This window comes from Primulina eburnea, chromosome 10 (assembly GCF_022965805.1).
Source record: "Primulina eburnea isolate SZY01 chromosome 10, ASM2296580v1, whole genome shotgun sequence".
Taxonomy (NCBI): domain Eukaryota; kingdom Viridiplantae; phylum Streptophyta; class Magnoliopsida; order Lamiales; family Gesneriaceae; genus Primulina; species Primulina eburnea.
In genome coordinates, this window is record NC_133110.1 from 35,087,805 (window position 1) to 35,114,289 (window position 26,485).

The window sequence follows — 26,485 nt, forward strand, 5'->3', positions numbered from 1 at the left end:
AGAATGAGGCTGAAACAATCTTCCTAGTGAAAAAGGAGGCATTTTGGTGTAGATCATCAGTGAGGTACTTCATAACACTCTCTGTACTTGGAGAAGGCATATTTGTTGCCATGAAGGGGAGATTGCATTTGTGGCAAAAAATCTGTTGATTGAGAAAAATATTTATGTACCCATTTAACATCCTGCATTCAGGGCATGACGTCCAAAATGTAGCAGATTTTGCCTTGGCTTTTAGGAAAAATTGTATGTAATCTAACTCTATGAAGAAAGATTTTTTTTGGCGGTTTAGTAGGAATTGGATGCGACTTGCTATTTTTTGCTCGAGTATGTTGAGCAAGAAGGAATAAGATGATCTCGGCATGTATTTGATTCCAAGTATGAGGGGGCAAGAGATTTTCACATAAATCAGCAGCAGCCGCTGGAGTCGTTGGTGAAAGAGATTTTCCTGGGGGATCGAAAGAATTCATGGTACCCCTTGCACTAAAACACATGAACAGAAGTGATCAATGCCAATCATTGAAAAGAATGTAATTATGAATCACAAATAAACTAGATAAATATAAACTAAATTTTCTTTTACTTTTACTTTTTATTTTGTTTTTTGCTAGAAAACCCACAATAAATTAAATTTGGTTCATGAAAATTAAAGCCTGACATTTAAAATTAATTCTCATCTAATAGAGAGAATTATGTCATAGTTAATGAAAAATATGCACAATCATAGCACAAAACCTCTAAAACATGCACAATTATAGTACATGAACAATTATAGCATAAAAACTCTAGAAAACATAGCACAAAACCTATAAAATCTGTTGCAGTAAAATAGAAATAAATATGTTGCAGTAAATGAAAAATCAGCACAAATGTAGCACAAGACTCTAAAATTTGTGCGATCATAACACAAAACCTATAAAATCTACATAATTATAGCACAAATCTAGAAAAATCAGCATATTTAGAGTACCGAACATCTGAAATCGTAGCAAAAAAAGCTAAAAATTTTGGACAATCGTAGCACATGCACAGTTATAGCACAAACCCTTAAAATATCCACATTATCATAGCACAAAACTTATGAAATGTGCACAGTTATAGATATGAACGGTTATAACATAAAACCTCTAGAAAAACGTTGCACAGTTATAAGCAAAAACCTCATCTTTTTTTTGTTTTCTACTCTCCTTCTACCACAATGATCTTTTTTTAGTTACAAATGATTATAATTTATTCATCTTAATCAAGAGAGTTTTTGGGAACTGTGAATTGCTAGTTTTGGCTCGAGTCTGTTGAGCAAGAAGGCATAAGATGACGTCGGCATGTGTTTGATTCCGAGTATGAGGGGGCAAGAGATTTTCACATATATCAGCAGCAGCCGCTAGAGTCGTTGGTGAAAGAGATTGTCCTGGGGATCACAAGAAGTCATGGTATCCCTTGCACTAAAACACATGGACAGAAAGTGATCAATGCCAAACTTTGAAAAGAATGTAGTTATGAATCACAAATAAACTAGATACCAATAACTAAATTTTGTCTTACTTTTACTTTTTATTTTATATTTTGTAGGAAATCCACAATAAATTAAATTCGGTTCTCGGATATTAAAGCCTTGACATTTAAAATTAATTCTCCTCAAATAGAGAGAAATATGTCATTGTTAATGAAAAATATGCACAATCATAGCACAAAACCTCTAAAATATGCCCAATTTAGAGTATATGAATAATTATAGCACAAAAAATCTAGAAATTTTTTTATTTAAACCACAAAAGGTTTCGGCCCTCGCCTTATCCATCAACACCCGATGGATGTCATCCTGAGGTAACTCCTTTGGCCTTTTACACAAGTTGATTTCGGGAAGGGACCCCTGTGTTTCCAAGAGAAAATGGATTTGCCAAAGGACTATCTGTCCCAAACCTCCTCTTTTTCATTCCCTGCTTACCTTCTACACCACTACTACTAGCAGATGATGCTAGTGCAGTCCTTGAATTGCTACATGCAGCAAACATAGTTGGACACTTGTAGGGAACAAACAGGGTGAATGACTTTAGAAAATCTGCCTTCGGAGAAGGTATGCCAATTGCCACGAAAGGCGAAACAAGATACAACATTGATAGAGAAAGTTGACTTACATTCATTTATATATAGTTAAAGGTTTGATGTAGTTATCTTTAGATTCAAACAATAGTCAAACAATGATGATGTGTCTACATAAAATCACATAAATACATACAAATTTGCATGTTTCCGGTGTTTCTTTCAGCACATAGATAAATATTGTTGTAGAGAACAAGAACTGGTTTTTGTTGATTTCTGGAAAACAAAAGGCAACAAAAAAAATCTAATTATGGGACGAGATATTGGTAAACTCACAAAGGAATCTGATTAAGAATAATAAAAATTTTAAAATCCCTGGTTATTTAGTTAGTCAGAAATGTAACCATAGTTGGTTATAGCTTAAATGAATTTGGACACGTATAATTGTATATCTTCATTTAATACAGCTTGCATGTCCACTAAATATAGATTGGATGGCATCAAATTTGTGATAAATAATATTAAAAGAATAAATGAACTTAAGATTAACAATTTAATGAGCGATACAAAATATTAAATAATAAAAGCACTTTGTATAAAATTCGAAATTTATTTGGAATAAGCTTTTCTTATGGCTAAATATAAATTTTTCGATTTAAAAATGTCTTTATGATGTCTTCTATAAGAATGCTTTTGGATTGATGGATTTCAAATCAATTCAAATGAATTTTTGTAGTTTTAAAAAACCAATACATAAATTTCAAATTCACATCTTTCATGTTTATATGGTGTTTCATGTTAACGAGGATGAATTTCAAGTTCACCCAATAATAGAGTTATTTTAAATTCGATCTACTTTTTGTGACTAACGTATAATTAAGTAAAATATGAATTTAAGTTTTTATGTATTGTTTTATTTTTAATAATAAAAATATATCAAAATCCGTGGATTTCAAATCCATTTATCCCTATATAACCTAATATACTTTGAATATATGTATATATATAGACACACATACATATATATACGCTCAGACGCGTATATAGACTATAATTACATAATTTTATTCATATTTACAAATATGCATATCCATATTATACATAAGATTGAATCTTGTTCATTAAATTCAAAGTTAACATTGACCAATAATTTTTCAGAAACAGAGAAATTTTTTGTTGTTAATAATAAATTTGCACTTTTAGCACATGATCATAATCGAAATAAAGCATGAAATCACAATGTTACACATTGTTTTAAGCCTTGATTGTGTTTAGGAAATAATGTAACACACATTGATGTTTTATGCTTATACAAATATTTTGTTATACTCCTTTTTTTTTGCCACTATATCCACATTAAATTAAATTTTGGCCATTAAAGTTTAAAAAAAATAAAATAGAAATAAATATGTTGCAGTAAATGAAAAGTCAGCACAAATGTAGCAGAAGACCTCTAAAATTTGTACAATCATAACACAAAACCTCAAAAATCTACACATTTATAGCACAAAACCTCTACAAAAAACCAGCATATTTAGAGTACCGAACATCTGAAATCGTAGCAAAAAAATCTAAACAATCTGCACTATCGTAGCACATGCACAGTTATAGCACAAACCAGAGAAGGTATCTTTGTTACCATGAAGGGGAGATTGCATTCGTGGCCCAGAATCTCCAGATTGAGAAAAATGTTTACTGTATTCATACATCACCAGATACAAGAAAGAGTCTGCAAACAGCATGATATTCAAAGCTCTAGGAAGCCAAAAACTAATCACCGAGATATCGATTGACTTCTGTCCTAGCCTTATCCATCAGCATGCGGCGACTATTATCCAAAGTAAACTCCTTGGGGCTTACTGGCATGTTACTTAGTAAATGAACCCTTTTACCAAGAGAATTTTCACATGGGATCGCCCTCTTACTCCCGGTCCTCCATTTCGCAATCACCTTCTCTCCATCTATACCATATTATCAACAACGAAGAATTAGGCTGCAGCAGTCTTCCTAGTGAAAAAGGAGGCATTTTGGTGCAGATCATCAGTGAGATACTTCATAACACTCTCTTTACTTCGAGAAAGCATATTTGTTGCCGTGAAGGGGAGATGGCATTTGTGGCACAAAATATGTTGATTGAGAAAAATACTTATGTATTCATATAGCATCCTACATTTAGGGCATGACGTCCAAAATGTAGCAGATTTCGCCTTGTGTTTCAAGGAAAAATTGTATGCAATCTAACTCTATAAAGAAAGATTTTTAGTTGGCGGTTTTTAGGAATTGGCTTCGACTTGCTAGTGTTGGCTCGATTCTGTTGAGCAAGAAGGCATAAGATGATGTTTGCATGTGTTTGATTCCAAGTATGAGGGGGCAAGAGATTTTCACATAAACCAGCAGCAACCACCGGAGTCGTTGGTGAAAGAGATTGTCCTGGGGGATCGCAAGAAGTCATGGTATACCTTGCACTAAAACACATGATCAGAAGTGATCGAGGCCAAGCTTTGAAAAAAATGTAGTTATGAATCACAAATAAACTAGATACCAGTAAACTAAATTTTGTTTTACTTACCTTTTTTTATTTTTTGCTAGAAATTCCATAATAAATTAAATTTGGTTCATGAAAATTAAAGACTGACATTTAAAATTAATTCTCCTCAAATAGAGCGAAATATGTCATAGTTAATGAAAAATATGCACAATCGTAGCATAAAACCTCTAAAATATGCACAATTTAGAGCACGTGAATAAACTATAGCACAAAAAGTCCAGAATTTTTTTTTATTTAAACCACTAAGGGTTTCGGTCCTCGCCTTATCCATCAACACCCGACGGATGTCATCCTGAGGTAACTCCTTTGGCCTTCTACACAAGCTGATTCTGGAAGGAACCCCTGTGTTGCCAAGAGAGTATGGATTTGCCAAAGGACAATTTGTCCCATACATCCTCTTAGCTTTCTCATTCCCTGCTTATCTTCTACACCACTACTACTAGCACATGATGCTAGTGCAGTCCTTGAATTGCTACATGCAGCAAACATAGTTGGACACGTGTAGGGAACAAACACGGGGAATGACTTTAGAAAATCTTCTTTCGGAGAAGGTATCCCGATTTCCACGAAGGGAGAAACAAGGTAACAACATTGATAGAGTAAGTTGACTTACATTCAATTATATTCAGTTAAAGGTTTCACGTAGTTATCTTTAAATTCAAACAATAGTCAAACAATGAAGATGTGTCTACATAAAATCACATAAATACTTGCAAAATTGCATGTATCAGTGTTGCTTTCAGCACATAGATAAATATTGTTGTAGAGAACAAGAACTAGTTTTTGTTGATTTCTGGAAAACAAAAGGCAACAAAAAAATCTAATTATGGGACGAGATATTGGTAAACTCACAAATGGAACTGACTAAGAATAATAAAAATTTTAAAATCCCAGGTTATTTAGTTAGTCAGAAATGTAACCATGGTTGGTTATAGCTTAAATGAATTTGGAAACATATAATTGGATATCTTAATTTAATACAACATGCATGTCCACTAAATATAGATTGGATGACATCAAAATTTGTGATAAACAATATTAAAAGAATAAATGAACTTAAGATTAACAATTTAATGAGCGATACAAAATTTTAAATTTTAAATAATAAAAGCACTTTTTATAAAATCCGAAATTTATTTGGAATAAGATATTTCTAGATTGTTCTAATTTATATGTCTACTAAACTCTTACAATTCCATATAGGTAATTTGCTGAATTGGCAAAATATAAATTTTTCGATTGGAAAATGTCTTTATGATGTCTTCTATAAGAATGATTTTGGATTGATGGATTTCAAATCAATTCTAATATATTTTTGTAGTTTTAAAAAAGCAATAAAAAAATTTCAAATTCACATATTTCATGTTTATATGGTGTTTCATGTTAATAAGGATGAATTTCAAGTTCATCGAATAATAGAGGCATTTGAAATTCAATCAACTTTTTTGTGACTAACGTATAATTAAGTAAAATATGAAATTAAGTTTTTATGAATTGTTTAATTGTTAATAATAAAAATATAATCGAAATCCGTGGATTTCAAATCCATTTATCATTATATAACCTAATGTACTTTGAATATATTTATATATAGACACACATATACAGACATACACACACACACACAGATATATATATATATATATATATATATATATATATATATATATATATGCACACACATATGCTCACACGCGTATATAGACTATAATTATATAATTTTATTCATATTTACAAATATGCATATCTCTATTTCAGGAAAATTATTGGTGATTGGATGACATCAAAATTTGTGATAGATAATATTAAAAGAATAAATGAACATAAGATTAACAATTTAATGAGCGATACAAAATTTTAAATTTTAAATAATAAAAGCACTTTTTATAAAATCCGAAATTTATTTGGAATAAGCTTTTTTTATGGCTAAATATAAATTTTTCGATTTGAAAATGTCTTTATGATGTCTTCTATAAGAATTCTTTTGGATTGATGGATTTCAAATCAATTCAAATGTATTTTTGTAGTTTTAGAAAAGTAATACAAAAATTTCAAATTCACACTCATGTTTATATGTTGTTTCATGTTAATTAAGATGAATTTCAAGTTCACCCAATAATAGAGACATTTGAAATTCGATCTACTTTTTGTGACTAACGTATAATTAAGTAAATTATGAATTTAAGTTTCTATGTATTGTTTAATTGTTAATAATAAAAATATAATCGAAACCATGGATTTCAAATCCATTTATCCCTATATAACCTAATATACTTTGAATATATATAGACACACACACACACACACATACATATATATATGCTCACACACGTATATAAACTATAATTATATAATTTTATTCATATTTACAAATATGCATATCCATATTATACATAAGATTGAATCTTGTTCATTAAATTCAAAGTTAACATTGACCAATAATTTTCCAGAAATAGAGAAATTTTTTGTTGTTAATAATAAATTTGCACTTTTAGCACATAACCATAATCGAAATATAGCATGAAATCAAAATGTTACCAATTGTTTTAAGCCTTGATTGCGTTTAGGAAATAATGTAACACACCTTGATGTTCTATACTTATACAAATCTTTTGTTATACTCTTCTTTTTTGCCACAATATTCACATTAAATTAAATTTTGGCCATTAAAATTTAAACAAGATAAAATAGAAATAAATATGTTGCAGTAAATGAAAAATCAGCACAAATGTAGCACAAGACCTCTAAAATTTGTACAATCATAACACAAAACCTCAAAAAACTACACAATTATAGCACAAAACCTCTACAGAAAACCAGCATATTTAGAGTACCGAACATCTGAAATCGAAGCCAAAAATCTAAACAATCTGCACGATCGTAGCACATGCACATTTATAGCACGAACTGGAGAAGGTATCTTTGTTACCATGAAGGGGAGATTGCATTCGTGGCCCAGAATCTCCAGATTGACAAAAATATTTATGTATTCATACATCACCAAATGCAAGAAAGAGTCTTCAAACAACAAGATATTCAAAGCTCTAGAGGAAGCCAAAAACTAATAACCGAGATATCGAGTGACTTCTGTCCTAGCCTTATCCATCAGCATACGGCGACTCATATCCAAAGTAAACTCCTTGGGGCTTACTGGCATGTTACTCAGTAAATGAGACATGTTACCAAGAGAATTTTCACATGTGATCGCCCTCTTATTCCCGGCCCTCCATTTCGCAATCACCTTCTCTCCATCTATACCATATTATCAAAAAGGAAGAAGGAGGCTGCAGCAGTCTTCCTAGTGAAAAAGGAGGCATTTTGGTGCAGATCATCACTGAGATACTTCAGAACACTCTCTGTACTTCGAGAAGGCATATTTGTTGCCGTGAAGGGGAGATTGCATTTGTGGCACAAAATCTGTTGATTGAGAAAAATATTTATGTATTCATATAGCATCCTACATTTAGGTCTTGATGTCCAAAATGTAACAGATTTTGCCTTGTGTTTCAAGGAAAAATTGTATGCAATCTAACTCTATGAAGAAAGATTTTTAGTTGGCGGTTTTTTAGGAATTGGCTGCGACTTGCTAGTGTTGGCTCGATTCTGTTGAGCAAGAAGGCATAATATGATCTTCGCATGTGTTTGATTCCAAGTATGAGGGGGCAAGAGATTTTCACATAAATCAGCAGCAGCCATTGGAGTCGTTGGTGAAAGAGATTTTCCTGGGGGATCGCAAGAAGTCATGGTATCCCTTGCACTAAAACACATGAACAGACGTGATCAGTGCCAAAATGTGACGTCTCGAAAATTTGAGATCCACCTGAAGCACGTGCGTGCAAGTTATTAAATTCTTTATATATTTTATTAAATGGTTTTAATGCATGTTTAATTCATTGATTTGGGTTTTAGTTCACGATTTAAGAATTTGCATTATTTTAATATTTATGTTTAATTGATGCACGTTAAAATGTTTTTCGAGTTTCATGTTTCAGGCGATTATTCGAGGCGGGATCGAGGAAAAGACCGGTGACGATTCTTGGCAATTTAAAATGCGGTATTTTTATTTTAAAAGTTAGGAAGGGGCATTTTAAATAATTTATTTAGTTTAGCATTTTAAAGCCTTATTTAGGTGTTTAGATATTTAAGAGTTTAAAACTTTTAAAATTAGTATTTTTGTGTGCATTATTTTAATTGAGGTATTTTATTAAAGTTTAAAGAGTGTTAGTATTTTAAATAGTTTTATTTATTATTTAATTAAGCAATTTTTCCTAATTTACTAATCACACACACACACACACTTTTACACACACTAATAAACGCCTAAACACACACACATTCAGATTTCCACTTCTTTTATTTTTTTTTAAAAAAAGAGCAAAACCTAGGGTCTCCTTCCCAAGTGTGCAGCCGCCCCTCCCTTTCGGTTCCAGCAAGATTTTGTTGGATTTTCTTCAAAGAAAATCGTGCCACGCTCGTCTCGGATCGACCCTCACTCCGTCTCCGCTTCGATATCGTCGTTACGGTATTTCAAATTATCCAAGGCACGTATATTCTGTTATTTCTGCATCGATCTCATCATATTATGTGTCGTGTTATTTTTATGCGTAAAATTTTATGTATGATGTTCGTCGCTTGAGCAGAAAACGATTTGGATCAGTTTTGAAGTAAGTGTTAGATCTCAAATCCCGTTTTTTTTCTGTTCTTTGGAAAACCGCGATCTTTCGGTCAGGATTCTGAGAAAACTTTTAATACGAAAATTGAAGAACTTTTTGATACCTTCGATTTGATATAAAATTCAAAATATTTGGATAAAAATTGGGTGCGTTATGATGTTTTTCGTGGGACTGCTCAAACTTCGTTTTTCAGAAAATTATGTGTTGATGCGTTTTTGAGATTTTATTGTTGCAGGCTTCGTTGGGAATCGACGAGTGATCGTTGCTGCGTCTATATATGCTATGGGATGTATTTAGGTGTTAGTTGGTGGTTCGTTTGGGTCGGGATTGGCTTGGGATGTAATAGAAGTCGTAGGAAGCGAAGCGATGCCGAATTACGGGTTATTGTTGAATTGAAGTTACTTGTCGATGTTTGGGAACATTCGGGGTGTTTGTATGAGTTTGAATCAATGTAATAACATCTTAGGATGAGTCTTGAGGTGTTGGTTTATGGTCCTTAGGCTTGGATTGAAAGGGTGAATGAATAAGTTAGTGAATTTTCGTGACTTTGCAAGTCCAGTGCCTACCCGGACCCCTTCCCGGAGTCCGTGTCCGTTTTCCTTCAAAAATACGAAATTCCAGAGCCTACCCGGACCCATACCCGGACCGCGTGTCGGGGTCCGTGTACCCCTTTTAAAAAAAAATTTAAAAAATTATTTTTATTTTTTTGGATTTGCTTCGGGGTTCTATATCATGGTTTAGCACCATGGTTAAATTTATTTATGTAAAAATATAGGATTTGTTTTATGGTTTTATGTCATGGTTTAGTACGATGATTATACGAGGTCAAGTCCAGAGCGAACTAGAATGTCATAAGCTACTTATTCACTTTGGTGGTGAGCTCAAGTACCTACGTCTAAGACATGCAAGTTAAGTATTTTAAATTCATGTTAGTATGTGCAGTAGCGGCCCCAAACGAGATCCAACGAATCCCTCAACGCCAAGTAAGTATGATGACGTGCAAAAGAAAACATTTTAAAGTTTTGAGGTATGCTAATTGCTTTGTGACCAAATGTATGAATGGGTTTGGAAGTCGGTGAACGTGTCTGAGGACCTCTCCGCCCCGTTAAACTTATGAATGGGTTCAGATCGGGATTGGAAAGCGTTAAACTTATGAACAGGTACCAATCCACCCGTTAAACTTATGAACGGGGATCTTATGTATGCGGCAGTGGATACATCCCTGTCAGCCCAGTATTGTGGTGTGTCTGATCAGGCCTTATTATGTTATGGGTCACTTACTTTGAAACATGCCTCTACGCAAAAATTATGCTTTATACGCTCAAGTTTATGTTACGAGAATGTTTAAGTAAAGCTCATGTTGATGGCACGTCTAAGTTAAGCTCACGATGTTCAAGTTTCAAGCATGTTAAATTCAAGTTCAATTATGTATGTTCTATTTTTAAAGTTGCATGCGGTTTTATTATGTAGTACTCGCTATTTCCCAGTTTATACGTGTTGAGTCTTTAGACTCACTAGACTTGATCGATGCAGGTGAGTATGTTGATGAGGAGACAGGAGGTGGCGACCAAGGGGCAGGCTTGGACTGAGCGGGAGGATAACCCGAGGACCGCAATGTTTATGTTTTTATGCAAATGTTAATTTACTCTGATTTCATGTTTTGAGGGAAACACTTAGAGCAAATCTTTTGTGAGCAAATTTTATTGAAGTTATTTTGAGCAACCATGTCTTATGGGGAACTTGGTTGAGATATTTTATGGCAAACTTTGAAGGTTATGTTATGTTTAAGAAAATTTTAAATTTTTCCGCAAATTTTGAACGGTAAATGTAAAGGCCCGTATTTTGTATTCATAATTTTCCGGAATTATTAAAATTTTTCTAAATAAATAAATAACTTGCCCAATTTATAAAATAAACATGTAAATAATTTTAACTTTAAAATAACAGCGGAAGTCAACATTGTATTTCAAACAATAATTTAAAAATAATCCAACATGTTAAAATCGAGTTTGAATGATAAAAGGTGCATAAACTAAATCATGAGGTCCTCGGGTTTACTATTGTTGTCCCAAGATCGCTCACTGATCTCCGCCCGCGGTCTCGACCTCATCAATACCTACAACAATCAAGTCTAGTGAGTCTAAAGACTCAACATGTATATATCGTGAATAACAAGTAAATATATCATAAAATCGCATGCATCATAAAAATAAAGTATCGTAGAGCGTATGGTGAAAATCGTATCATGAATAATTATAACTACGTGCATATCTGAAAATTCATACGTAAAAGCTTTACTCAATAGAGTTCTGTCATAACATATCATAATTTTTCTGGTGGAGATAATGTTTCTAAGCAAGTGGCCCATAACATAGCGTAAGCGCCTGATCAGACTAAACCACAGTATACTGGGCGGTAGAGATCAATCATAGCCCTTGGACTGGATGTCTGTACCCATACATAATCATAAACCGGTCGTAAGTCACCGGGTGGAGAGGTCCTCGGTTGCGCCTACCGACTTCCAAACCCATAAGCATAAGGTGGCCACAAGACATATATCATATATCTCAAAAATAAATATTTTATATTTTTATGCACGTAATATAATCATAACCTTATTTTTACCGGATGAGTTGGATCGTTCCCAGGCTTGCTGCGACTTACTTCTAATATGTGACACATGCAATAATTCTTAACTTAAAAAAATGTTAACAATAGAACCAAAAACGAGACGATTCGGACCAAATTGATTTTTAATCAAGGTGTCGTACCAACCCGAATCAACATTAAACCGACGTTTAACCATGATTAAAAATACCCCAACATACTGAAAAATATGCACAAGGACTGTAAAACACAAAAATAGGTGAATGGAATCCAAAAACATAAAACACTCTTTCGAGAGTCATTTTGGCACCTTTCACCGTAAATTCTCGTACGACCTCTAAACTCGACCAAATCACGGACGGCCAAAAACATGACTTTCCTAACTCATTGAGGTACTGTCCAGTCCAAGTCCATGGGCTATAAGCCAAACAAGAACTCAAACCACCTCCAAAACCGAAGATGAAAGTTGCTGTCAAAAAAATCCAGCAGTGGCACTTGTGTGTTTGTGGTGTAACTCTGAAATTTATTGACCAATGGCTTGACCCACCACCCAAGTACTCTTACCAACATTCTAAGGAATGTCTTGGACCGTGGCTAAGGGCTAAAAGCCAAACACAACCCAAGCAACCACTTAGAACCACCACAGCATACCAACCGAAAGCATCACTTGCTGTGTAGTGAGTTGTATTGAACCATTTTACTGTCTTGTCTCGTTCCAAGGGCCATTTTATCGACCATGGCTCGATCTAGACATGATGAAGTGTTGTATGAACCATGGTTATGGGCTAGGTGCCAACCATAATCCAAACAACACCACAAAAACCGAAACACAATCCTACAGAATTTGAGGGAAACCGAAATGCACTTGTGTTGTTTTGGTGAAATTTTGATGGATCAGTGAACCAAGCTTGGAAAGGACACCTTGGTCACGTCTTAGACATGTTAAGGGAGGGTTCTAACCATGGTTACAGTCCTTAGGACAGCCATGATTCGAACTCTCACCCTAAACCACCAAATGACAAAATCCTTGACACCATTTGTAACTTCATGGAAATGTTGCTGTCATTTCTTTGTTTTTTTTATTGTATGGACTGAAACCAACGGACAAACAACCTCCTAACACACTCTATATCATGCCTAGAAGCAGCCATGTGTGCCTGGAAAACGAGCCAACCTTCTGAACCACAAAGAAAGCCAACCAAAACCGTGAGACACAAAGTGGAAACATAAAAATTCTGTACAGAAATTCTTGGGTAGTTGCTGCTATATTTCGTTTTTCCTCCCAAACCTTGATCACATATTGATTTAAAATATCTATTATAACTTGATTGAAGAGCAAAGAACTGATATATACATGCCTGGAATTTGTTTTGAAGAAAACAAATCAAAACGACGAATACGAGCGGCGGAATTGGAGTTGGTATTCTTTTCTTGTTTCAGCTGCTGTGTCTCGGTTCTAAGCTGTTGTTTTCTCTGATTATTTCCAAGGTAATGGTGTGGATGTGCTAGACAATGAAGATGGGTGTTATAGGAGGTCTTAAAGGTGCCATAATATACATTAAGTTGGGGGTTACAAGTGAAGGAGTTGAATGAATTTGAAATGCTTCTTCTTCTCTTGTTTTATTGCTGCTGTTTTCACGCTTTTAGCAGCTGCTTCCTTCTGATATTTTCGAGCATATGCATGGGCGGAGCCAGCTAAGGCCCAGTGTGGGCACTTGCCTACACTGGGCCTTAGCTAACTATGTATATATATTATAATTTTTAGGAAAAAAATTAAGTATATATATATATATATATATATATATATATATATATATATATATTATAAGTTGTAAATCAAAAATTTTAAGTTTTGATATTCTAATATTGTGTAATTCCCCAAATTAACTTAAAAAACAACAAAAATATTTCTTTAATAATTTATAGACTCAAATTTTAGATTTTTTACTTGATAGTACTATTCTGATTGACAATATGTAATATTCTATACAATTTTTTCCACATAAGCCCCATACTTCATATGATTTGATTAATAATCATTCCAATTCATATTTACTAATGTCACATTTTTTATATTCCCAACAAAATCCAGAATTTTATGAAATTTAAGATCGTTTTTTTCATTTAATATTATTCGATCATTCAACTGTTTTATTTTTTTGCAAGCGAGAATGAATTTATGCATATTTTTCGTTTGTAAAATTTATATTTTCTATCAGATTTTGTTTTGATTGTTGGTTTGTACGCAATATTTTTTGTCATTTTTCTGATGTTTTCCATCAACTAACAGATGTTTCTGGCTTTGTGTAGCTTGTGTTCTAATCTTAGAACACATTTTTTATGGTTTTTGTTTAATCGGTTTTTTTTTTGCTTTATTAATTATAGTATATTATTGCCTACACTGAATAATAATTCTGACTCCGCCCCTGAGCATATGGGTGTAGGATATGTAGGTAATGAAGATGAATGTTATAAGTGGTGATTAAAGTGCATTTAGTTGAAACTTACAAGTGAATGGAATTCTAAATGGCCTTTGAATTATTTCACATTCTTGGCTGCAGCTTTTCTCATTCCTTTATTCTTTCTGCACGATTCATGTTGGATTGCTAGTATAATGGATTGAGGAGCTATGAGGTGAATGTGCTTGTATTACCCATAATTGTTGAATTTAAAAGTGGGAAGTGAATACACCATGAAGGTTATTTAGAGGTGACTTGAATGGGTTTACTCCACAATTGAATTTGTTTTAAAAAGGGTTGACCAATTTCCTACTAATTTTACATGCTATGTTATGGTTTAAATCTTGCATTTTAATTGTTTAAGGTTTTAAATACCCATTATACATTTCAGTGAATTTACATATTAATTTAGACTAAACTCTTGCATGGCATTGCATGGTTTATAATTTAAGTATTTAAATGCTATATTTAATTTCTTGAATATATTATACCTAGATTAATTCATCCTTATTTGTTTACACATTTTAATTTAAGCTTTAATTAAATATTGGACCTAAAAGAATTATTTACTAATTTAGCTTCAATTAATTTAGTAAATCCTAAAAACATTCTTTTTCATTAAAATAAATCATTCCTTAGCTTAAATTAAATTTAGGAATATTTTTCTTATTATTAATCTTATCTATATTCTCCAACTCCGGTCCGGCCTCACGTATTTATCCTGAAAAGATAAAACTAAACATCTACTTTTAAAATAAATAATCATGACTTAAAATTATTAAAATAAATCAAACACTTCATATATTTATAAAAATTCATTTTTAATTTAAATAGTAGCAATTATGCATGGCTTATACGTAATCTGATTTTTTGGGTTCTACAGTAAAAGTACGGTACGCTACAGTTGGTATCAGAGCGGTGTTCTTGTAAAGGGTTATGCCTGCTGTCAGTCGCAAGAAGCTCACGAAGTCACACCTCAAGTCTGTAAGTTTTAAGTTTTTAAATTATTTCATGTTTTAAGCATTCGAGTCATGATCTCAGCATGTGCATGTTTTAATACAATCACTTGTATGTTTACATGACATACGTTTTAGAGTACATGTTTATCTGTCATTATGAATTGAGATTGGATCCTTAAAACTTTTATGCATGTTACGACATGAAATTAGAAATTATTTAATTTTCTTGCATGCTGGTGTGGTGGAATTGGACATGTGTAAGAATTCTGCTTTTGGGCGTTAGGAAAAGTCGGAAATGATTTGCCTATATTAATTTTTGGTTAGTAGTACTGATGTTATACTTGTGGGTCATAAGTTAAACTTGACAATTATGAATGCTTTTGGGACTTGTAAATTTTCTAAGAAACTACTGATGGTTCGTGGTTGCTAGCTGAGTTGCTTTTTGAGAAATCCATGTAAGGATTAATGATTCGGGACTACGACAATCTTTGGAGGTATACAAAGCGTAGAATTTATTTAGGATTCATGCTCCTCCTAGTTGGATTTAAGGATTGAATTGTGCGAATTGAGGACTTTAAGGACCTAATTGTAATAACCAATAATTTGAGGACCTAAGTGCAAAAGAAAATAATAATTCTAAGGGACTATTTTCGAATTTACCGAAGTTTGGGATTAAATTCCGAGTTTTGAGAATGTTAAGGTTTAATGAGGCAAAAAAAATATTCGAAAACTATGCAAATTTCGTGTGGTTGTAGGGCCAAAATGGTAATTCTTGAGGACTCTAAGGGCCGAATTGTAAATTCCGAAATTTTTGATGATTAAATTCGAACTTGGAGGAACACTTGGGTTAAATAAGTAAATTTTTTTCAAGGTTATGGAAATTGATTTTGGGTTTAATATGTTTAAAATTATTGAACTTTATGATACGGAGAACCTATAAAATGGAATTAGGAACGCCACGTTATCTTAAGAAATTTGAGGGACTAATTTAGCAGTAAGTGAGAATTGAATGGTTTAAATGATATGAATTTTAGGTGATTTGGGCTTGAAGGATATTTAGAACCTTTAGATATCTGGGTTATAATGTTATAACGAATTGTAATCAAAGACATTGTAGGATAAATACATACAAAATTGCATGTTTCCAGTGGTTCTTCCAGCACATATATAAATATTTTTGTAGAGAACAAGAACTGGTTTTGTCGATTTCTAGAAAACAAAAGGCAACAAAAAAATCTAATAATGGGACGAGATATTGGTAAACTCACAAAGGGATATTACTAAGAATAATAAAATTTTTAAAATCCATGGTTATTAGTTAGTCAAAAATGTAACCATGCTTGGTTATAGCTTAAATGAATTTGGACTCATATTATTGGATATCTTCATTTAATACAGCTTGCATGTCCACTAAATATAGATTGGATGACATCAAATTTGTGATAAATAATATTAAAAGAATAAATGAACTTAAGATTAACAATTTAATGAGCGATACAAAATTTTAAATTTTAAATAATAAAAGCACTTTGAATAAAATCCGAAATTTATTTGGAATAAGCTTTTCTTATGGCTAAATATAAATTTTTCGATTTGAAAATGTCTTTATGATGTCTTCTATAAGAATTCTTTTGGATTGATGGATTTCAAATCAATTCAAATATATTTTTGTAGTTTTAGAAAAGCAATACATAAATTTCAAATTCAGATCTTTCATATTTATATGGTGTTTCATGTTAATGATAATGAATTTCAAGTTCGCCCAATAATAGAAGCATTTGAAATTCGATCTAATTTTTGTGACTAACGTATAATTAAGTAAAATATGAATTTAAGTTTCTATGTATTGTTTAATTGTTAATAATAAAAATATAATCGAAATCCGTGGATTTCAAATGAAATCACAATGTTACACATTGTTTTAAGCCTTGATTACGTTTAGGAAATAATGTAACACACGTTGATGTTTTATGCTTAATCAAATCTTTTGTTATACTCTTTTTTTTTTCAACAATATTCACATTAAATTAAATATTGGTCATTAAAGTTTAAACAAGATAAAATAGAAATAAATATGTTGCAGTAAATGAAAAATCAGCACAAAAGTAGCACAAGACCTCTAAAATTTGTACAATCATAACACAAAACCTCAAAATCTACACATTTATAGCACAAAACCTCTAGAAAAAACCAGCATATTAGTACCGAACATTTGAAATCGTAGCAAAAAAATCTAAACAATCTGCACTATCGTAGCACATGCACAGTTATAGCACAAACCAGAGAAGGTATCTTTGTTACCATGAAGGGGAGATTGCATTCGTAGGCCAGAATCTCCAGATTGAGAAAAATGTTTATGTATTCATACATCACCAGATGCAAGAAAGAGTCTGCAAACAGCATGATATTCAAAGCTCTAGGAAGCCAAAAACTAATCACTGAGATATCGAGTGACTTCTGTTCTAGCCTTATCCATCAGCATGCGGCGACTCTTTTCCAAAGTAAACTCCTTGGGGCTTACTAGCATGTTACTCAGTAAATGAACCCTTTTACCAAGAGAATTTTCACATGGGATCGCCCTCTTACTCCCGGCCCTCCATTTCGGAATCACCTTCTCTCCATCTATACCAGATTATCAACAAGGAAGAATGAGGCTGCAACAGTCTTCCTAGTGAAAAAGGAGGCATTTTTGTGCAGATCATCAGTGAGATACTTCATAACACTCTCTGTACTTCGAGAAGGCATATTTGTTGCCGTGAAGGGGAGATTGCATTTGTGGCACAAAATATGTTGATTGAGAAAAATATTTATGTATTCATATAGAATCCTACATTTAAGGCACGACGTCCAAAATGTAGCAGATTTTGCCTTGTGTTTCAAGGAAAAATTGTATGCAATCTAACTCTATGAAGAAAGATTTTTAGTTGGCGGTTTTTTAGGAATTGGTTGCGACTTGCTAGTGTTGGCTCGAGTCTGTTGAGCAGGAAGGCATAAGATGATGTTCGCATGTGTTTGATTCCAAGTATGAGGGGGCAAGAGATTTTCACATAAATCAGCAGCAACCACTGGAGTCGTTGGTGAAAGAGATTGTCCTGGGGGATCGCAAGAAGTCATGGTATCCCTTGCACTAAAACACATGATCATAAGTGATCAATGCCAAGCTTTGAAAAAAATGTAGTTATGAATCACAAATAAACTAGATACCAATAAATTAAATTTTGTTTTACTTTACCTTTTTTTATTTTTTGCTAGAAATTCCACAATAAATTAAATTTGGTTCGTGAAAATTAAAGACTGACATTTAAAAGTAATTCTCCTCAAATAGAGAGAAATATGTCATAGTTAATGAAAAATATGCACAATCATAGCACAAAACCTCAAAAATATGCACAATTTAGAGCACGTGCATAATTATAGCACAAAAAGTCTAGAATTTTTTTTATTTAAACCACTAAGGGTTTCGGTCCTCGCCTTATCCATCAACACACGATGGATGTCATCCTGAGGTAACTCCTTTGGCCTTCTACACAAGTTGATTCGGGAAGGAACCCCTGTGTTGCCAATAGAGTATGGATTTGCCAAAGGACAATTTGTCCCAAACCTCCTCTTAGCTTTCTCATTCCCTGCTTACCTTCTACACCACTACTACTAGCACATGATGCTAGTAGCAGTCCTTGAATTGCTACATGCAGCAAACATAGTTGGACACGTGTAGGGAACAAACACGGTGAATGACTTTACCTTCGGAGAAGGTATCCCCATTTCCACGAAGGGAGAAGCAAAATAACAACATTGATAGAGTTAGTAGACTTACATTCAATTATATCCAATTAAAGGTTTAATGTAGTTAAATTAAGATTAAAACAATAGTCAAACAATGATGATGTGTCTACATAAAATCAAATAAATACATACAAAATTGCATGTTTCCAGTGTTGCTTTCAGCACATAGATAGATATTGTTGTAGAGAAGAAGAACTGGTTTTTGTCGATTTCTCGAAAACAAAAGGCAACAAAAAAATCTAATTATGGGACGAGATATTGGTAAACTCACAAAGGGATATGACTAAGAATAATAAAAATTTTAAAATCCATGGTTATTAGTTAGTCAAAAAGGTAACCATGGTTGGTTATAACTTAAATGAATTTGGACACATATAATTGGATATCTTCATTTAATACAGCTTGCATGTCCACTAAATATAGATTGGATGGCATCAAATTTGTGATAAATAATATTAAAAGAATAAATGAACTTAAGATTAACAATTTAATGAGCGATACAAAATTTTAAATAATAAAAACACTTTGTGTAAAATTCGAAATTATTTGTAATAAGCTTTTCTTATGGCTAAATATAAATTTTTCGATTTAAAAATGTGTTGGGGATCGATGTAGAGTTTAGAGGGGGGTGAATAAACTCTTCTCCTTTGATGACAATTTATGCAAAGAGTGCTAAAATCATGTTAGATATTGTAGTTGTTCTTGTTCAATAGTACGTCCAGCAGATCACAATTGAAAGTGCGGAAACAATCTGATGGAGTAAGGTGAAAGATAGTAATAGCAGTAGGTAGTAACACAGTAGCTGTTTCTGGAAGTTCGAAGATAAAATCTTCTACGTCTCCCTTTCTTCTGTTTCCAGAAGGTATCACTAAAAGACTTTGGTTTTACAGTACACACCCACTTCAGCAGGGCTTATCTATTGCCTACTGAAACTCTTAGTAACTCAATACAATAGTTCAAAAATAGCAATGTTCTGGAAAAGACTCTTTCCGGTTTACAAACTCTTCTACACAATATTATAAGGTTTTGGCTTGAAAAGATGAAGAAACATCAGTACAAAATGATCTCAAAGATCAGATGTATAATATGATGCGTGTACTACTTTTCTGCAGGTTTGAGCTTTTGAAGATAATGGAAAATTTCGCGGTTGCTCAATGTATCGTTGGATAGATAAGAATGATCAGTGTTATTATCTAATGGTTTTGATCCATATATATAGGTAACTTGAGTCCAACGTCTATAATCAGAGATTGTCTCATGTCCTCTGATACAATTAGCTTTAATACCGAAATAGGTTCCTGCATAAAAGCTACAGAACAATCAGTCTTATTTTATACTAAAATTGGTAAAGCGCATTAAATGACTTAGTATAGCATTTAATGGTGCAATAAATGCTTGGTACTAGATAAGATAACGGTAACAATTAAGATTGAAACAATCGAGTAGAAAGACGTTAAGTGTTGATCCAGTAGAACTAAGTTCTACTAAGCCGTTGAGTATTAACTAAAATACTGCTTCTGATAGAGAAACTCAAAAGCTACTGTTTTGTATAATCTTCTGGTTGATATTATTGCTACTGGTTTTAATACTTATCACCACAATAAAGTTAAGTCTAACAATTTCCCCCTTTGTGGTGATGCCAAAACCTGGAGGTTAGTAGCCATAAATAATACAACAGATAGTAACTAAAACCAGATGATTAGAAAGTAAATAAGTAGTTCAAACAGAGTTTTGAGAAAAATAAAGAAATTTAGTCATCTGTTCCAATATCTCGGAACAAAGTATCTTCATCCTGAGGATCTAGATTTCTGTTGGATGGTTCTGCTTGAGCTTCCATCATGCCTTCTGTTTCCCCTTTTTTGGCATCAGCGGCGTGAACCCGAGCAAGTAATAGATCCATTCGGCCACTGAGTGAAATAATCCCATTATAAAGATATCCAGTGTTGGTGTGTGACAGGATACTTTATCATTCAAGGCTTGGATTGTTTGAGATTGATACGCAATCTCAGTATCGATAGTATCAAGTCGGGAGTCTAGATTGTAAACATTGGTGGAAACATTTTGGAAATCCGTAGCATGAGCAGAAAGAGTTCGGCGAGCGTCGAGTTGTCCAAGAACAAGATCAGCATGGCTTTTGAGAACATTTCGTCGGAAGACATCAGCTCCGTTCTCAATTTTGGCCAATGATTCTGCGGTCTTGTGGACATATGTCATGATACTTTGGAAGCATAGACTTCACTAGAATGATCATAGGAAAAGTTCTTGATAGTCTGAGAGAGAGTGTCAACAGTCCTCTTAAGATCATCAATCTCAGATTCAAGATTGAATGGAGCTTCAACTGGGGATTGGCTTTTGTTACGCAGTCGTTCTTGAAATGCAACAATACGTGCAGCGCGATCAGTTTGAGTTGGTGAGTCCGTAGGAGCAACAACTATCGCAGTAGAAGAAACAGGAGCAGAAGAAAGAGTAACGAGAGCAGTAGACGATGCAGTGGGGAGGCCTTCTTGAACAACAAATTGCTCAGCAGCAATGGGTTCAACAGCAGTATGTTCAAAAACAGCAGAAGGTGCAGGAAGCGTGCTTTCTTCTGGTTGACCGACTTCCATGGCTTCCAACTATTCAACGGGTTGAATCGGATCATTCAAGATCATGGCCATCTCCTCTTGATGTTCATTAGAGAAAATCTCCAAATTTGGCAAGGAGGGAGACGGGGCAGCGTGCGATTCTTCCTGAGCTTGTTCTGCTGGTTGGACTGTTGGGTGAACGGATTCATCAGCTGTAGTTGTATCTGGTGCCACACAAGTGTTTCGAGTGAGAGATTGGATAACTTCATCTACTGAAGCCAATTCACGAACAGATACAAGAGACGAAGATTGAGTAGGCATCGAGTGAAATGCAGGAGTACTGGAAACCATAGTGTTTGTAGGAGCTATAGATTGTTCCTCAACTAAATGAATCTGATCAAGATCTGGAATAAGGCCTACTGAATATAGTTCAATCTTTCCAAAATTCTGTTCTTGAGCACTAAGTTTCTCATCCATTATTTTCAGACGTTCCGTTAATACAAGAATCACTTCTTGATCGTGAGCAGCAGTGGGAATACGTGCATCAAAATTAGACTTAAGAGTCTTTAAAATTGATTCCAGCTTTTGACGTTTAATTTGCTCAAAAATGAAGCTGCGACGGCGCATCGCTTCAATCACATTTTGTGTCTTTGCAAGTTCAAAGACCTTTTTCTCATATTTTACCAGCCTTCCAGAGGAACCTTGTGTTCTGAAAAACGTGAGGGGGTAGAAGACCCGAACCTTGTGCCATTATTAAAGAACTCCATTTCTTTATTTGCGAAGTTCTCAATTTATTCTAGATGGAGATCAATACCAGTAGAGACAAATGATTTGGCAGCTTGAAAATTTTGTTCTTCAATAAGTTTTCCCTTTCCTTTTCCTGATGAAGAGACAGTCTTTACGGAATGAAAAGCAGAAGACCTGACAGTTGATTCACGAATAACAATTCCAGACACGGGTCTGAAAGTTGAAGCAGTAGATGTTGTTGGAACAGAAGCAGTAGTTTGTAGTGAGACCGAGACAGTTGGTCGTGCAAAAGGAACAGCTTCTGGGAATACTTGCCTTATCGGAACAGTTTCCAGCTCAGAAAGGGCTGCTGTCTTCTTGATCCGAAGAACTGTGCGAGTTTTATTTTTATGGGGAGTGGGTGGCAGAGACGGTTGAATAGGAGCAGCAGACTCCTTGTACATTGTTTTGTCAGAATCAGTAGAGATTACCACTCTCTTTCTTTTAATTTTCTTCTGAGGTGCTAGGTCCTCAGCTTGAGCATCTCCCACTTCCTTTTTCAAAGCAATAAATTCAGCCACAGTTGGCTTTGGTCTTAACGCAAGAACATTATCAGCATCCGTCATGATTATGTACATTTCGTCCGAATCAGAAGTAAGAGCAAAACCAGCATCCTTAAGCATTTGGCTGATCTGCACAGCAAAACCAGAACTCCTTCTAACCACCATTTCCTTCATTATCTTGAACAGAAAACGACTCCAATCCACCTGGTATCCAGAATTGATGGCGACCATCACTTGAACCTTTTCTTTGGTCAGCTTATCAAACGTACCGGCCTTGACCAACAGTGCCTTTGCGAGAGTGTCAGCAAGTACTTGATATTCTATTTTCAGAAACTTCTTGAAACAGGATGGAGACAATTCTTCTCCAGAAGCTGAGAAGTTCAGTAAAGCAGTGGACATTTATTCCTTGGAAATTCCAGAAAGTTCATTGAGTCCTGAACAAGAGAGAAAATATGTCGATCCAAGCACAACAACATCGATAGAGATGGATGCTCACCCTGGTAATACACAATTTTCCGTCTTCCACAGTTGCCTTAGCATAAAATTCCAGAAGGGCAGTTTTATATATCACATCAGGTGCTTCTAAGAATTTTCGAAGTCCCTATTTTTCAATGGTTTGAAACATCTTTAGGAGACTTTCATCCTTGATAGTAAAGACATATGTGAAGTTAACCTGGTAAGCATTCAGGATGTAAGCTCCGGCCATTTCGTTTCCAGTAAAGAAAGTAGCTTCGAAGTAGATTGTGAGAGTGTAATTTCAAGAGAAAGCAGTAGTTAGAGAGTAAGATTCTGGAAACGTAAAACGTGACAAGTAAAAACAAGAATGGTTAATATTCAAGAGAATGTACAACCGTCAATGTAAACACAAGGACACTTGTCAATATGTCTACGGTTGCGTATTTGAAAATTTTAGAACGTGTCAGATTGACCAATGATTTAAAATTTTAAAATTTAGTAAAAAAAACGGGCTGTCCAAGCGGTTACTAAAAAAAATCAGAAGGAGGTTTGTCGTTTTAAGATAATGTCTGCTGGAAGTTTCAAAGTCCTGGAATATGTGAGCACTTTGATAAAATCAGTAGACTCGTTGTTTTATCGAAAAGACAAACCATCCTTTCTTCTTCTGACAGAGTAAAAATGTCAGTCTGAAAAAGACGATACTGTTTTCCCTTGATTAATGCAACTAATAAATGCAAAGATACGATATCTGAGGATAAGAGGGATGAATCTTGGTATTCGAGTAACCAGATCGCCGTCTCTTCAGCTTCCCGTGACTCTATATAAGTGCCTGTATGTTCACAAACTAAATCATTCAATCTTTTTATTAAACCAATACATATGATAGGTGCAAATGATATCTCGGAGTCTTCTCCAGAGTCAGAATCAGCAGAGGAATTCCAAAGACTACTTCCAGCCTCTCGTAAGCAGATGTTTGAAGACATCCTTTTCCAATACATTAGTGCTGACAAGACCCAAGCTTGCTAGAGTCTAACAAGATCCAAGCTTGCTGGAATCTTTTCAAAGAAGACCATCCTTTTCCTGATTAAAATACTTTGCAACAAGAAAAGTACTTCAAGCTGCTGACTTTCAACAAATGTAGTAGATAAACTCAATGTAATGCTTCTGGTTTTATGAATGAAAAAGAATCTTACTTTGGCATATTCTGTTTATCTACTACTTTCACTGAATGAATGTTGAAATAGTTTGAGTAAGAAAAGCTCAGTCTGGTAAATCAGTAGATGCTTCGGCTGACTTGAGATTATTACACTTCTTCACCATTAATTGTAACCTGTATATAAATAAAACAACAACAAGCGACAGGCTAACATGATTTCAAAATATCAGATTCAAGTAATTTTGATGCTTGCAGTAGTACGCATGTCTTTTTATCCTTCTGCAGAGTTTTCACAAAGTTGATAAAATAAACCAGATGATATCATAAAATCGAGTTAAGTCAATTAAACCCAAAATATTTTGAAAATAAGAAAACTTATTCTCAGGCAGAGGTTTAGTAAAGATATCTGCTGCTTGTAAATCAGTAGAAATCTATTCCAGACGAACATCCTTATTCTGCACATGATCTCTTATAAAATGATGTCTGATGTCTATGTGCTTCTTTCTGGAATGAAGTACTGGATTTTGCGTGATTGCAATGACACTGGTATTGTCACAAAGATAGGTGATTCAGAGGCCTGAATTCCATAGTCTTTAAGTTGTTGTTGCATCCATAGTATTTGAGAGCAGCAGCTTCTAGCCGCAAGGTATTCTGCTTCTGCAGTAGACGTAGCTATGGAAGTCTGCTTTTTACTGAACCAGGAGATCAGCCTATCACCAAGGAATTGACAAAAACCACTTGTGCTTTTTCTGTCTAGTTTGCAACCTGCATAATCAGCATCTGAATATCCAATAAGATTAAAAGATGAATCAATGGGGTACCATAAGCCGACATTTTGATTTCCCTTTAAGTACTTCAGAATGCGTTTAGCAGCAATATAATGAGATTGCTTAGGGTTAGATTGAAATCTTGCACAAATGCAAACAAAAAATAATATATCAATTCTACTGGCAGTAAGATATAACAGTGAGCCAATAAGACCACAATACTGAGTTACCTGTACTGGAATTCCACTTTCATCTTTATCAAGCTTGGTAGATGAGCTCATTGGAGTAGAAGCAGCAGAGCATGCTTCCATACCAAACTTTTTCAGAAGCTCCTTAGTATACTTAGCTTGATTTATGAAGATTCCAGTATCAAGTTGTTTAATTTGTAATCCTAGGAAGAATGTTAACTCTCCCATCATGCTCATTTCGATCCTGCATCAATTTAGCAAACTTCGCACATAATTTGGGGTTAGTTGACCCAAAAATAATGTCATCAACGTAGATCTGTACCAATAGAATATGTTTATTCTTGATTAAAGTAAACAAAGTTTTGTCTACTGTCCCAATTGTAAAATCATGATTGACCAGAAATTGTGAAAGAGTATCATACCACGCTTTAGGTGCCTGTTTTAGACCATACAAGGCTTTGTGTAATTTGAATACATAATGAGGTGAAAAATGATCAAAAAAACCTGGAGGTTATTCGACGTAGACCTCTTCTTGTAGTAAACCATTTAGAAAAGCACTCTTCACATCCATTTGATAAACTTTGAAATTTTTGAAAGCAGCAAAGGCTAAGAATATTCTGATAGCTTCGAGCCTTGCTACTGGTGCGTAAGTTTCATCATAATCTATTCCTTCTTCTTGTATAAAACCTTGAGCCACCAGTCTTGCTTTATTTCTGATCATTGTGTCTTCTTCATTAATTTGTTTCTGAATACCCACCGGGTTCCAATGACAGCTTGGTGAGATGGTCTAAATACTAGAAACCAAATTTCGTTTCTTTTGAATTGATTCAGCTCTTCTTGCATAGCTTCAATCCAACTAGGATCCAGAAGGGCTTCTTCAATTTTCTTTGGTTCATCCTGAGAAATGAAAGCAGCATGCATATATTCATTAATCATTTGCCTTCTAGGCGTTCTCAAAGGCGCTGTTGGAATTCCAATAACCAAAGAGGGAGGATGAGA

The 26,485-nt window shown here is 34.1% G+C and overlaps 1 long non-coding RNA gene across 4 annotated transcripts in view; it reads right to left on the minus strand.

Annotated features, from left to right (window-relative positions):
- Nucleotides 1–7,818: 7,818 nt before the first annotated feature.
- The window catches only part of LOC140803368 (uncharacterized), a 102,331-nt gene continuing 83,664 nt past the window's right edge, over nt 7,819–26,485 (minus strand). Inside the window, exon 3 of one of the 4 annotated variants that reach the window (XR_012111852.1) lies at nt 7,819–7,837. This is a non-coding gene — a long non-coding RNA (uncharacterized lncRNA). Of the gene's footprint in view, nt 7,838–7,860; nt 7,880–17,932; nt 17,952–18,227; nt 18,411–26,485 lie in introns of those variants that run through there. The other 3 variants (XR_012111849.1, XR_012111851.1, XR_012111846.1) reach the window with 3 other exon arrangements.